Consider the following 12,111-nt stretch of genomic DNA (forward strand, 5'->3'; position numbering starts at 1 on the left):
TGGGACCCCGCGCTCCTGGCTGCTGGGCCTCACCCAGTGTCCCCACAACCTCCTTGTCCATGCAGTGCACCTACTCTGCGCCACAGAGCCACTAAGAACTTCTGTGGGTAGAGGAGCCCCCCTGAAGATTCCGACTGGGATCGCAGATTCTGGGTTTGCTTCTTTAAAAAAAAAAACTTCAAGATTTATTTATTTATTTATTTGAAAGGCAGAATTACAGAGAGGCAGAGAGAGAGAGAGAGAGAAAGAGAGAGTGAGAGAGAGGTCTTCCATCCACTGGTTCATTCCCCAGATGGCTGCGTTAGCCAAAGCTACGCCGATCCAGAGTGAGAATCCAGGAGCTTCTTCCGGGTCTCCCATGCAGGTGCAGGGGCCCAAGAACGTGGGCCATTTTCCACTGCTTTCCCAGGCCATAGCAGAGAGCTGGATCAGAAGTAGAGCAGCCGGGACTTGAACTGGCACCCATATGGGATGCTGGCACTGCAGGTGGCAGCCTTACCCACTTCGCCACAGCGCCACCCGGGGTTGCTCCTTTATCCACCGGACATGGGCTGGTTCTGCCACTTGGGGCGCTCTACTTGGACTCTGCCATACCAGGACACCCCTGCTTTTGTTAGAGTCGACTGCCCGAAAAACGTCACCAAGAGACATCTCTTATGCAAACAGCAAGGGGAAGCTTTATTGATTATCCAGCATGCTGGGGCTGTCTGACCATACATGAACAGAGCAGCCCCGAATAACCAAAGGTTAGGGTTTATAAAGGCAAAAACCGCAAAACCGGGAAGGGGGGAATACATGGTTGCTATGTACGGTTGCTATACACAGTTGCTAAAATCAAAAGAGTGTACATAAAATCAAAAGAGAGTATATGGTTACTGGGGTCAACATAACCTAAAACCTAAGTGAAATTAATATTTATCATAATCTTGACAATACCAGTTACAATATTACAATCAGCAATTAGGACTTGACATTAATGTAAGACACAGACAAATCACATCTTTATTATTAGCCCAGGTAACCCAGGTGCAACCTTTCTACTTTTAAGCTTGAGCAATCATGCTAGGGGGTTTTTGTGTGTTGCCAAGGGTGATGTAGTGCACTGCTATTGTCCGACTATTTGAGATCATAGTTTCAGACCAGAGTCTCACGGTGGGGGGGTGCTTTCCTAGAATGCAGTCTCAAGTGCTCCAAAATGGAGTCCCTACTGCCAAGGTGCTACTCTGTCTTATTTTTTTACAGCTGTACCAGCAAGGTTTAAACCTGCAAGCTTAAGCTTAACTTTTTACACCCGCACATATTCAATTTTAACTCTTCATTCCCCACTCCTTGTTGTGAGGATCTCTAATCTTAGAGATTTGTTTTTGTATCTTTTAATGTGACATATTGTTGTCTTATGATTATGAGTTTAACATTTTTAACTTGTTCCCGCACGAAGGTGATGAGTCTATTTAACACACAAGGTCCTATGGTTACAATTAGGAGTAGAACAATTAAGGGTCCTGTTAGGGCTGACAGTAGAGTAGTAAGTCACGGGGACCAGCCGAACCATGACTCAAACCATCCCTGTTGAGTTTCCCTCTCCTGTTGCCATTTTTCCAGTCGTTTTCTGAGTTTGGCCATGGAGTTTTTAACCACCTGGGTTTAGTCAGCATAAAAACAACATTTTTCCTTTAGGGCCGCGCATAACACACACCCCCCCTCATGAAAATGAGATCCAACCCCCGCCTGTTCTGTAATACTGAAATGCAGATACTGGGCTACATCTGGGAGACTGTGGAAGATTTGTCAGGCAGAAGGGGCGGGGATCTCCACCTGGCAGGTTATCAGGTAGAAGGGGGCAGGACAGGATGCAAAGGCCAGGCTGTCCATGAAACATTGTCAGGATGACTGAGATGCAGATGCATATGCTGGACACATTAGGCCTTTATGTCACACACACATAAGCTCATAACTGACTTTCTGCCTAATATTTTTTCCTCAAGAGGTAATACCCAAAATTCTTCTTTGGGATTATGGATGGAGTTCCGTCTTCTGTAACTTCTTCGAAGCTGGCAGGTGGGCGTTGAGGGGGATTTGGGTATTTCCTCTTGCTACCTGTCTTATGGTGTGCAACAGGGCCTTGGAGAGACTGTACTGCTTGGTCCAGAGGGCTGCTCAGGTAGTCCAGTGGAATGGGCTGGAAGCCTTGTCTGACGACCATTTGGAGTTAACAGCTTTTAGTCTGTTAGAGACAAAACAAATAAGGGCATTAAAAACACACGGTGTAAGGAGAAGCATCTATAGTTTCAGTACAGGAGTGGAGGGGACCACTTCCCCCTGGACTATTGGATAGACTTTTAAGGCCTGGCAGGGTGTGTGAGGCCCAGACCTATCCATGGGGTGCTGTTAAGAAAATTGTAAGAGATGCAAATCTCCTTTAAGGGAGGCACCCTGTTGACTCGCATTACATGGCTGGACTAGGAGAGTTAAATAGGAGGCTGATAGAAATAGGCAACTTACGTTTTACTGACCCTAAACCATCCCCAGTAGCAGTGGCTGGAATTGGAAGCTGGGCAGAGGCTGGGCAGAGCCAAAGGCTTTTTAGCTCGGGGCCACAGGGTCTGTAGTTCTGAACCAGGAGTCCTTCGACACCCAGGGCAGTTCCGTGTCCAGTGGCTGTGCTCTTGGCAGGGCCGACAGAAGGCATTTGCTGTTACGACAGCTGCTTGCCCAACGCCCTGGCTCCTTATATCAGCAACAGGTGCACAGGTTTGGGGTGCACTGGCCTTGCTGGGTCTCCTTGACGGCAGATCACCGTGTAAAGCAGCCATTGATTGGCCTGTTGCCCATCCATACATTGCTCCTGCTGCTAGCTTGCTCCTCATTCCACTGGTCTCTAATAAAGTGGACCATGGAGGCAGCCTCTATGATGCCAGTCAAGGGGGGTGCCCAACCGAACCCTGATTTTTGGAGCTAGAAAAATTATGGTCATGGGCAAATTCTGACACTTAGTATTTTCCTGCGAGTTAAGACCGTGCCCATGAGGAGAACTATGACCCTTTAGGTAAGATCAACTGTGGTGACCTGTTTGTATACTTTGAGGTCGTCAGTGTAACTTTTCACACCGAAAAATTGATCTAGTTGTCACATTATTTTACAGTTTAACCCCCCCCCCTTTTTTTTTTTTTTGTTATGTTGTTTGGGGCCCTATACTGTGGCCAGGCATTATTACAGAAAAGGTCAGTCATCCCTTATATAAGGTCTGGGGATCAAACCGTACATCACAGTGGAGAGTCCTGCAGAACAGTAGTAACTTCCCTTCTGAAAGAGAAAAGAGGAGAAGTGAGGCAGCAAGTTGGGTCTCTAGCCTGACTTTTTGGGCTTTTAGATTTAACTGGCAGTTTAACCAGTGTTTACTGTGTAGCCTGACTTAGAGGAGAAATTGTGGCAGAGGTCTCTGCCATCCTTTGGCTTCCGGGTATTTACCGTGTAGCCTGTGGACACTAGCGCTTTCTTGGGTTTCTGGAACCCAGTTTTTTAGCATCTGCCGCATAACCATAACTTAACAGAGACAGTAGAGTACACAATGGATTAATATGAATTTTATGTCTCTTGTTGTCGAATAAACCAGAAATTAAAAAAAACCCTTGTATATAAGAGTTTACATAATTTAGAATTATTTAACAGAGTCAAAAAGAGCTTACAGGACCTAACTCTAGAAATGGCAGAGTAATCGATTAAGCAGACACTGTTAAAATAGACGTTATAGTTTTTGCAGAAACAGATTTTAAGATTTATGATTTAGACCATTTTTAGATATTTATTAACATTAGTACACTTTTTTTTTTTAAACCCCATTGTTATAACAGAAGATTAGACTTTAACTTTAGGTCAGTGTAATTTTGGTATTAGCACTTAACTCTGTAAATAATATTTTAAAATTATAAACATTTTAAAACTTTTTATGACTTGTTTACACCTTTTGAAACTTTATACTTATAGTTATTTTTACATAGTCTTGAATTGTCATGTATGGCCAACCTATGAGAATACATGTTAATAAACTCAAACAGTTTTTTTTTTTATTGAATTTGAGATGTTAAAAGTATATATAATATATTTTTCCAAGTTTTACTTAGCACTGATGCCTAGATGACTTAAGACACTGAGTTATTAATGAATACCACACCATTATCTGAAATAAAAGTTAAAATTACATTTTTATGTTTTTAAGTAACACAAGGATAACACCTCCTGGCAGCAAACATTAGTGTATGTTTACAACTTTGAAAAGATCTTCCTCATTAAGAGAAACAAGTTTAAAGCATATCAAAGACATGTAAAACTGAGCAAGCAAGCCACTGAGCAAACCGAAGGGCATTTGCATTACCTCAATTTTTTTGAACCAATCTGTATTGGCTTACTTTAGTTAACAACATAAAGGCTTGTATACACAGAATTTTACTCTTATTTTTATAAGACCGCTTTAGCTGGAAAGCAAAAACATAAATACAGCATAGGTCTGACACTATTTATAACATTTTAATATATTTTATATAATCTGAATTGACCCAAGCAGCTGTTACTTTAACAAATTTAGAGTCTCATCCTTTGAGAGTTCCAGGGATCCGACTGGAAGCCCAAAGTTGGAAGACTCGGTTTAGAATTTAAGCTGTCAGAGAGTCAAACCATTTAGCCAAAATTAGTACATTTCTGATCAGTTGGGTAATTACTTAGACATTAAAAACAGATAAACAATGTAAACAAACTTCGCGCTGTAGTTTTTCCAATCAAGACTCATAATGGCAACAGAAAAACGCGAAACCTTCAAGACAGGTGAACGCTCTCAGATGAGTCAGGGACAGCAGCACAGAAAAGAGCTGATTATCAGCATATGAACCCATTGTTTAGGTTTTTATTAGCTGCAAAGAGAAAAACCCATCAGTTTGGAAAGGGTTAATGGCTTAAGGTTCTGGCTCCCTTAGGTAAGGTCAGCAGTGGTATTGAATTGGAAATTCCTCCAGGAGAGGAAAAAGAAGCAGCCCTGGGGTGGGGGCTCTGCCTAGAGATATTTGGAGTGCAGAGAAAGGCTGTGTTCCCCCATTTACAGGGAAGACTGCACACACCGGGGCCTGGCAGGACTAATCGTGGGGTTGGGTAGGTGCGCCGTTTTACCAAGAGTGTTGGGAACCTCCTATAATTTAACCAAAGCCAGATCAATTAGGACTACTGCAGACACTCAGTCAATTACAACAGATAGTTAACTTTAGCTCTTTTCCAGATTTAGTCCTCAGGCAATCAAAGCTTAGCAACAGTAATAGTTCACAAAAAAACTTTTAAGACGCACCAGAGCTACCATAAGCTGCAAAGACGGAAAACTTTTTACCCGGTTGGAAAGGGTTAACAGGTAACAGGTAACAGCTTTTCCCTAGGTGGAGAGACCTGTGGAATTTCCCTCTCCCTTTCTCCAGGCCAGTGGTATAGGAATGGAGATGAGGAGAGCAAAAGAGTGGGGGAGGGAGCCCCCGGGAGGAGGAGGAAGGCAGAAAGCAATGAAGCTCCTCATGAAATCTCCTATCGCTTAAGGTTACCCACTACCTAGTTGTCTGAGTTTACCTGAGGGTCAATATTAGCCTCGACCGAAGCTAAGCCCTGCTCGCGTAGCAGTAGGCAGCGTGATCAGGCGTCCCTCCGAGAGAGAGACCTGGTGCTCAGGTCACAGTCCGGCTGCCGGGAAGCCAAAGCAAACTCAGGGGATCTCCAGGCTCTCAGCCAACTGCCCTTCCTAATTTCCCTCCCATTCCTTACAATCCCTCTGGAGTTTCGGCCGTAGCTAAGCCGTGGCCGGGGGGACTCCGCGTTCTCGGAGAGCTGTGGGGTGCCGGACACTCAACGGTCACTTCCACAGATCCGGTCCCGCTTGAGGGAAGGAATACTGACCTCCGATGTTTTCTCAAAATCCCGGTCTGGTGCCCATGACAGCCAGGCAGGAGAACGGCCTCTTTCACTTGGCGAATGAGTGGTAAATGGAGAGCCCTCCGGGGGGCCATTCAGAGGCACAGAAAGACTGCCACTTTACCTTCTTGACTGACAAAGAAAGGTTATGTGCCCGGTCGCTTACCTCCTACCAATGATTTAAAGTTAGAGACAAAGGTGTAGACACAGTCTGGCCCATGTTAGCAGACAACACAATGTACACGAACAGACAAACAGTGTAGAGAATCAGCACACAACAACCACACAAAGTGTCCGTAGAGGAACTGAGATAAACTACTGGTCGCGATGATGCTGGCAATACAAACACAGACTCTGGAACCGCCTCAGAGCCCTGTGAGGATGCCGGTAATACAAATGCAAGCTCCGGAACCACTTCAGAACCTACAAATGCAGACTCCAGAACCACTTCAGAGTCACGCGACAATGCTGGCAATACAAACACAGATTCCAAATCTACCAAATGGGAGCCATCACAGCGCCCCATACAATGCTAAATGACAAGAGAATACAATCAACAAACAACAAGACAACCAACAAAGCACCTTACAACTACAAAAGACTAATAATAAGAAGGCCTTACTGGCCACCCCATCTGTGCTGGGAATGCAGACTCCACGCCTGCCCCGTCGGAAGTATCTGGGCGTCCCCAGCCTTCCTTTGTCCTCCTGAGGCGTCCCTCAGGGCCGTAGCCTGTGGCCCCCGGGCACGTCTGCCGGCCACAGCCAGGAAGGGCTCACGCCCTGTCCCAGCAGCTACTACACCAGCACAGTTCCCAAAATCCTAGAGCGCTCACAAATTACCAAAATCCAGAATGAAGAGACACAAACCACAAATAAGCCGGCCGACAACACAAATAGGCGCCTGCACTTACCCCGAGAGATATCTGTTGGAGACGTCCGCAGGCAGCAGTCAGATCTCGCTGGGGCCTCCAATGTTAGAGTCGACTGCCCGAAAAACGTCACCAAGAGACATCTCTTATGCAAACAGCAAGGGGAAGCTTTATTGATTATCCAGCATGCTGGGGCTGTCTGACCATACATGAACAGAGCAGCCCCGAATAACCAAAGGTTAGGGTTTATAAAGGCAAAAACCGCAAAACCGGGAAGGGGGGAATACATGGTTGCTATGTACGGTTGCTATACACAGTTGCTAAAATCAAAAGAGTGTACATAAAATCAAAAGAGAGTATATGGTTACTGGGGTCAACATAACCTAAAACCTAAGTGAAATTAATATTTATCATAATCTTGACAATACCAGTTACAATATTACAATCAGCAATTAGGACTTGACATTAATGTAAGACACAGACAAATCACATCTTTATTATTAGCCCAGGTAACCCAGGTGCAACCTTTCTACTTTTAAGCTTGAGCAATCATGCTAGGGGGTTTTTGTGTGTTGCCAAGGGTGATGTAGTGCACTGCTATTGTCCGACTATTTGAGATCATAGTTTCAGACCAGAGTCTCACGGTGGGGGGGTGCTTTCCTAGAATGCAGTCTCAAGTGCTCCAAAATGGAGTCCCTACTGCCAAGGTGCTACTCTGTCTTATTTTTTTACAGCTGTACCAGCAAGGTTTAAACCTGCAAGCTTAAGCTTAACTTTTTACACCCGCACATATTCAATTTTAACTCTTCACTTTCTTCCTCTGCGGCAGGTCCTCGGGGCTCCCTGCCGTCTCCCCTCTTTGAGCATGTTCCCTGAATGCAGACTGATTTTCCCATCATCCTAAGCGAATTTGCTGCAGGGGCAGGTGGAGCGCCCCCTCTGAAGACAAGGAGGACTTTTGTGCATGCTGCTTTCCGGGGTGGCATGTGGCAGATCCCAGCACCCTGACACCTCCCCGACACCCAGGCAGGCACCGGTCCAGCCCTTCAAAGGGCAGGCCGAGGCTTTGCATTTGAGACTACTGCTGAGTGTACCCTCTGGCTTGCATTTTTCCCAGTTCGCATTTCCAGGGCTTTTTGAAGCTTATTTATTTATTTTTATTCGAAAGGCAGAGAGAGAGAGAGAGAGAGAGAGAGAGAGCTCTTCTTTCTGCTGTTCACTCCCCAAATGACCACAACAGCCAGGAGCCAGGAACTCATTTTGGGTCTCCCATGTGGGTGGCAGGGACCCAAGAACTTGAGCCATTACCTGCTGCCCCCCATGGTGCACACTAGCAGGAAGCTGGATCAGGAGCAGAGGAGCCAGGACTTAAAGCAGGCACCCTGATATGGATGTGGGCATCCCAGGGGTGACCTGACTGCTCTGCACAACACCAGCCCCAAGATGAACATGTTACTGGGAGGACTTGGAGGAAAGCGGACTGCCTTCTAACGGGGGTGGGCCTCAGCTCATCAGCTGAAGGCTAGAGGAGAACAAGGACCTCCTCCAGCCAAGCTAGGAGTTCTGCTATCACAAGGCCCTTGGACTTGAACTGTAGCGTGGTCTTCTCCCTGTGTTTCCAGCCTGCAGGGGAAATCCTGTGATGACCAGGCCTCCCATGCACCTCCCCTTGCAGAGCTGATGCCACTCACCAGTCTGTGGACCCAGTGTGTAAAGGGAGCCCTGGCCTCTCTGCTCGCTCTGACCTCTGCGGGGGCCAGGTCTAAGGCCTGGGTTGCCCTGGGTTTTTGCAGCCCCACTGAGCCATCCGGCACCTTCGTGGGGAGGTCTGCTCTCCCGGCTGGTGACCGGGACTCCAGCGCCTGCCCACTGTGTCCAGCTTGCTCTTCCTCCTCCCCAGGCCTGGCCCTCTCTGCTCTGTTCACCACCAGGGGATTTTGCTCATGGGGTCAACTCCCAGCTTCCAAACCCTGCCTGGAAATCACTTGATTTCAGAACCGGCCGCCCTGGCCTGCCGCATCCTCCCTAGCCTCTCTGACCCAATGGAGGCTGTGAGGCATGGGGAGGGGGAGTGGGGAGAAATTGATTCTGAAAACGCGCCTCCAGGGTCTCCAGCTGTGGGGGGCACGACTGGCCTGCAGCCCCAGCTCCAGGGCTCTGAAGTTCTTTGCTGTCTTCCTGCTCAGAGCTATTAAAAGCAGCCCAGTCGTGCACCGCGGCCACCGCCTCCAACCCCACCCCAGTGGGTCACACTGGCTCAGGAGTCCTGGCAGCCTCGATGACCTTCCTCACAACTGCCAGGTGCCACAGCCCATCTCAGAGACTCGCTGACCCCCACCCCTACCCCTTTTCCCAACCCCCTGCCCGCTAGCCAGCACCTACATTTCTTTCTGGCGGCTCTCCCTACCTCCCCCAGCCTCTGTGGGCCATGTTCCCTCGCAGCTGTTGCTCGTCGCCTGTCCCCGGCACACGTAGTCCTTTCTTGGAGTCTTCTGTGGGAGACCCAGGTAAATGCCCCCACCTTTGGAGCCAGGAAGACTTGGTGGCAAATTGTGACTTCTCAGAGCAGTGGCTTCCGCACCTGCCAATCAGAGCCGGGACTCAATGCCCCACCCAGGAGCTGACTGATGGGCGCATTCAGGCAGGGTAGAGCCGCCTGCCTTGGGGAAGCTGGCAGGGTGGCCCCCCTTCCCTGGGCTCCTGCTCCATCCAGCTCCACCCCGCTCTCTGATTGCTGCAGCCATTGCTCTCAGGCTACCCCGGGTGGCTTCCATGGAATCTGGGATCCCAGTGAGCTGGGTTTGCCCACAGTGGGCTCAGCTGGCCCTGTGCCAGGGCCTGAGCTGTTGGGGCGCGTGGGGTCCCTCTCTAGATGGCGGCTCCTCAGCACCCACAGCCCACGCAGAAGCCGTACATTTGCCCACACCGCTGCCCACCCCACCCCACTAATGGGTGTTTTGGAGCAGCTTTTGCACTCAAAGTCCTTTTCTTTTTATCCTAAAAGGGGAAATTACTTGCTTAATTTAATTTGTTTAATATTCCTGTTAAAAAATGAGGTTCAATTAAGATACCCAGAGAAATCATAATGCTCATTTAACAGTAGAATGGAATCTGAGTCCCACAAATGCATTTTTTCTTTAAAAAAATGCAAATCCCCAACTAAATGAATTACTGATCTTTATTAGATGCTTTAATTACAGGTTGCTAATGGAAATATTACTGAAATTAAACTCCAATGCGCTGAGCAAGGAAAAGGCTTCCTGCATCACTAGAATAACCACATTTCAAGACTTTGTCGATATGGTCAATGGCGAAAGCACCTGGGAAATTAGCCCCTTAATTGCGACACAGTGACAGACAGTCGATGGACAGCTGTCTCTCTGAGGCTCGTGGTGGACAGACAGGCATCGTGCGTGTGCAGCCAGTCTGCATGGACACCCCAGCCGCCAGAATGGAGCAAATCTGCGATGTGTCAACAAACCCTCCACTCGGAAGGGCGCAGAGGCACCCCCCGCCCCTGCAGCCGCCTCGCCACCCACGCTGTTCAAACTCCGCTGGCTCCGTGATTGCTCCCCGGGAAAGCGCACTCTCCCCATGCATTTATTCATCAAAACCACCTGCCTTTCCTCTCCGTGAACATGCGCTGACATGCCACAGAACACGATCGGCTTTGATGGAGCAGGCGAGGCTCTCGTAGGAAGTTCTTCAGTGTTCCAGAAAATGCCCACTTCCCCGGGGACGGCTGTGGAGGACGAGGGGTGGACGCCTTGGCTTTCCCACTGCCTCGGGCTGCCTCTCTGCGCTGGTTCCCCACAGAGCTGTCAGCTGCGTAGGAGGCAAGGACTTCCCTCCCAGGGCCAGGCGGCCTCTGGGCATGAGCTGGCTTGGGTTTTCAGCAGGTTTTTCTCATTTGCCCTGAACTGAGGGCTCTGCCGCACCCAAACTGCTCAGCTCATTCTTGACCTTGGCCCTAGGGCCATTCTGTCCTTTGAAACTGGGTTTTAGGTATGAATTCAGATTTGTTTTTTAATCTGAATGTATCTGAAGGGCAGAGTGACAGAAAGAGAGAGAGACAGAAAGACAGACACAGAGATCTTCCATCCACTGGTTCACTCCCCAAATGACAGCAACAGCCAGGGCTGGGCCAGGCTGAAGCCAGGAGCCTGGAACTCCATCCAGGTCTCCTATGTGGGTGCAGGGTCCAAGCACTTGGGCCATCGTCCGCTGCTTTTCCAGGTGCATTAGCAGGGAGCTGCATTGGAGGTAGAGCAGCTGGGATTCAAAGCAGCACTCCAGTATGGGCTAGCGGATGCTGCAGGTGGCTGCTTAACCCACTGCCCCACAGTGCAGGCCCCTGATGTCAGAATTTTCATCAGAAGCTGCGCTGGACAGGGCTGCCTGGGTTGGCCATTGTGGGGGATGCTTGTCAGATGAGGCGTCTGAGCCCGCAGGCCTGGGCTGGAATTCCGCACCCTTCCTACATCAGGGTGACCTTGGGGAGCTTGTCCACCTCTCTGACTCTCCATGTCCTTGGCTCTTTGGTGGTGATGATCACAGCTCGCCTCCTGTAGTTCCCTGTCTCAGTTCGGGAAGCTGCCCAGTGCCCTCCTCTCTGCAAACGCTCCCGGTTTTGACCCAGTACTTGACCGCATTTCATCCTCCTTGTTCTTAAAAGCTTAGTCTGCCTTCTCTTTTTATACAGATTTATGTATTTAATTTATTTATCTGAAAGGTGGGGTGATAGGGAGAGGGACAGAGAGAGAGAGATCTTACATCTTCTAGATCACTCCCCAAATGCCCACAAGAGTCAGGGCAGGTACTTGGGCCATCTTCTGCCGCCTACCCAGGCGCACTGGCAGGGAGCTGGATGGGAAGCCGGGCAGCCAGGACTTGAACCAGCACTCTGATATGGAATGCAGGCCATAAGAACTGTGGGTTAACCCGCTATGCCACAACGCCGGCCCCTGGTCTGTCTCCTTATGCCCGTGTCCTCACTCGTCGTGCAGTCCCCACACGACTCAGTGCTGTAGTGACGAGTGACAGAACCCACGCTAGCTAGTTTAAGCAGACAACAAGTTAACAAAAAGAGCTCAGGGACCTTGCAGAAGCCAGAGTCGACTGTGGTCTGCACACGGGCAGTGGTGTCCTGCATGCCTACTGGTCTACGCTGAAGGCGCTGCTAACCTTGACTGCTGACTCTGGAGCGAGACCTCCCTGCTATGCTACCATAAACCAGAAAGCAGATTCCTCTGGCACCCTTGGCCTCGCCCAGCTCTCTTCCAAATCCAGGCTTCTCTGGTGTG

At 48.9% G+C, this 12,111-nt stretch overlaps 1 long non-coding RNA gene across 6 annotated transcripts; it reads right to left on the bottom strand.

Annotated features, from left to right (window-relative positions):
• Nucleotides 1-654: 654 nt before the first annotated feature.
• On the bottom strand, nucleotides 655-9,014 carry LOC149126659 (uncharacterized). Of its 6 annotated transcripts, XR_016234069.1 has the most exons (3): nucleotides 4,808-6,844; nucleotides 3,263-3,303; nucleotides 655-2,224 (listed from the first exon to the last, which is right to left on the bottom strand). It is a non-coding gene; the product is annotated as an uncharacterized LOC149126659 (long non-coding RNA). The 6 variants fall into 6 exon arrangements; XR_016234068.1 differs by lacking the exon at nucleotides 4,808-6,844 and adding an exon at nucleotides 6,851-9,014 and having other exon boundaries at nucleotides 655-3,303; XR_016234066.1 differs by having other exon boundaries at nucleotides 655-3,303; nucleotides 5,923-6,844.
• Nucleotides 9,015-12,111: the final 3,097 nt, after the last annotated feature.

The sequence above is a fragment of the Oryctolagus cuniculus genome, chromosome 5 (genome assembly GCF_051225735.1).
Source record: "Oryctolagus cuniculus isolate XC-2025 breed Fujian yellow rabbit chromosome 5, ASM5122573v1, whole genome shotgun sequence".
Lineage (NCBI taxonomy): Eukaryota > Metazoa > Chordata > Mammalia > Lagomorpha > Leporidae > Oryctolagus > Oryctolagus cuniculus.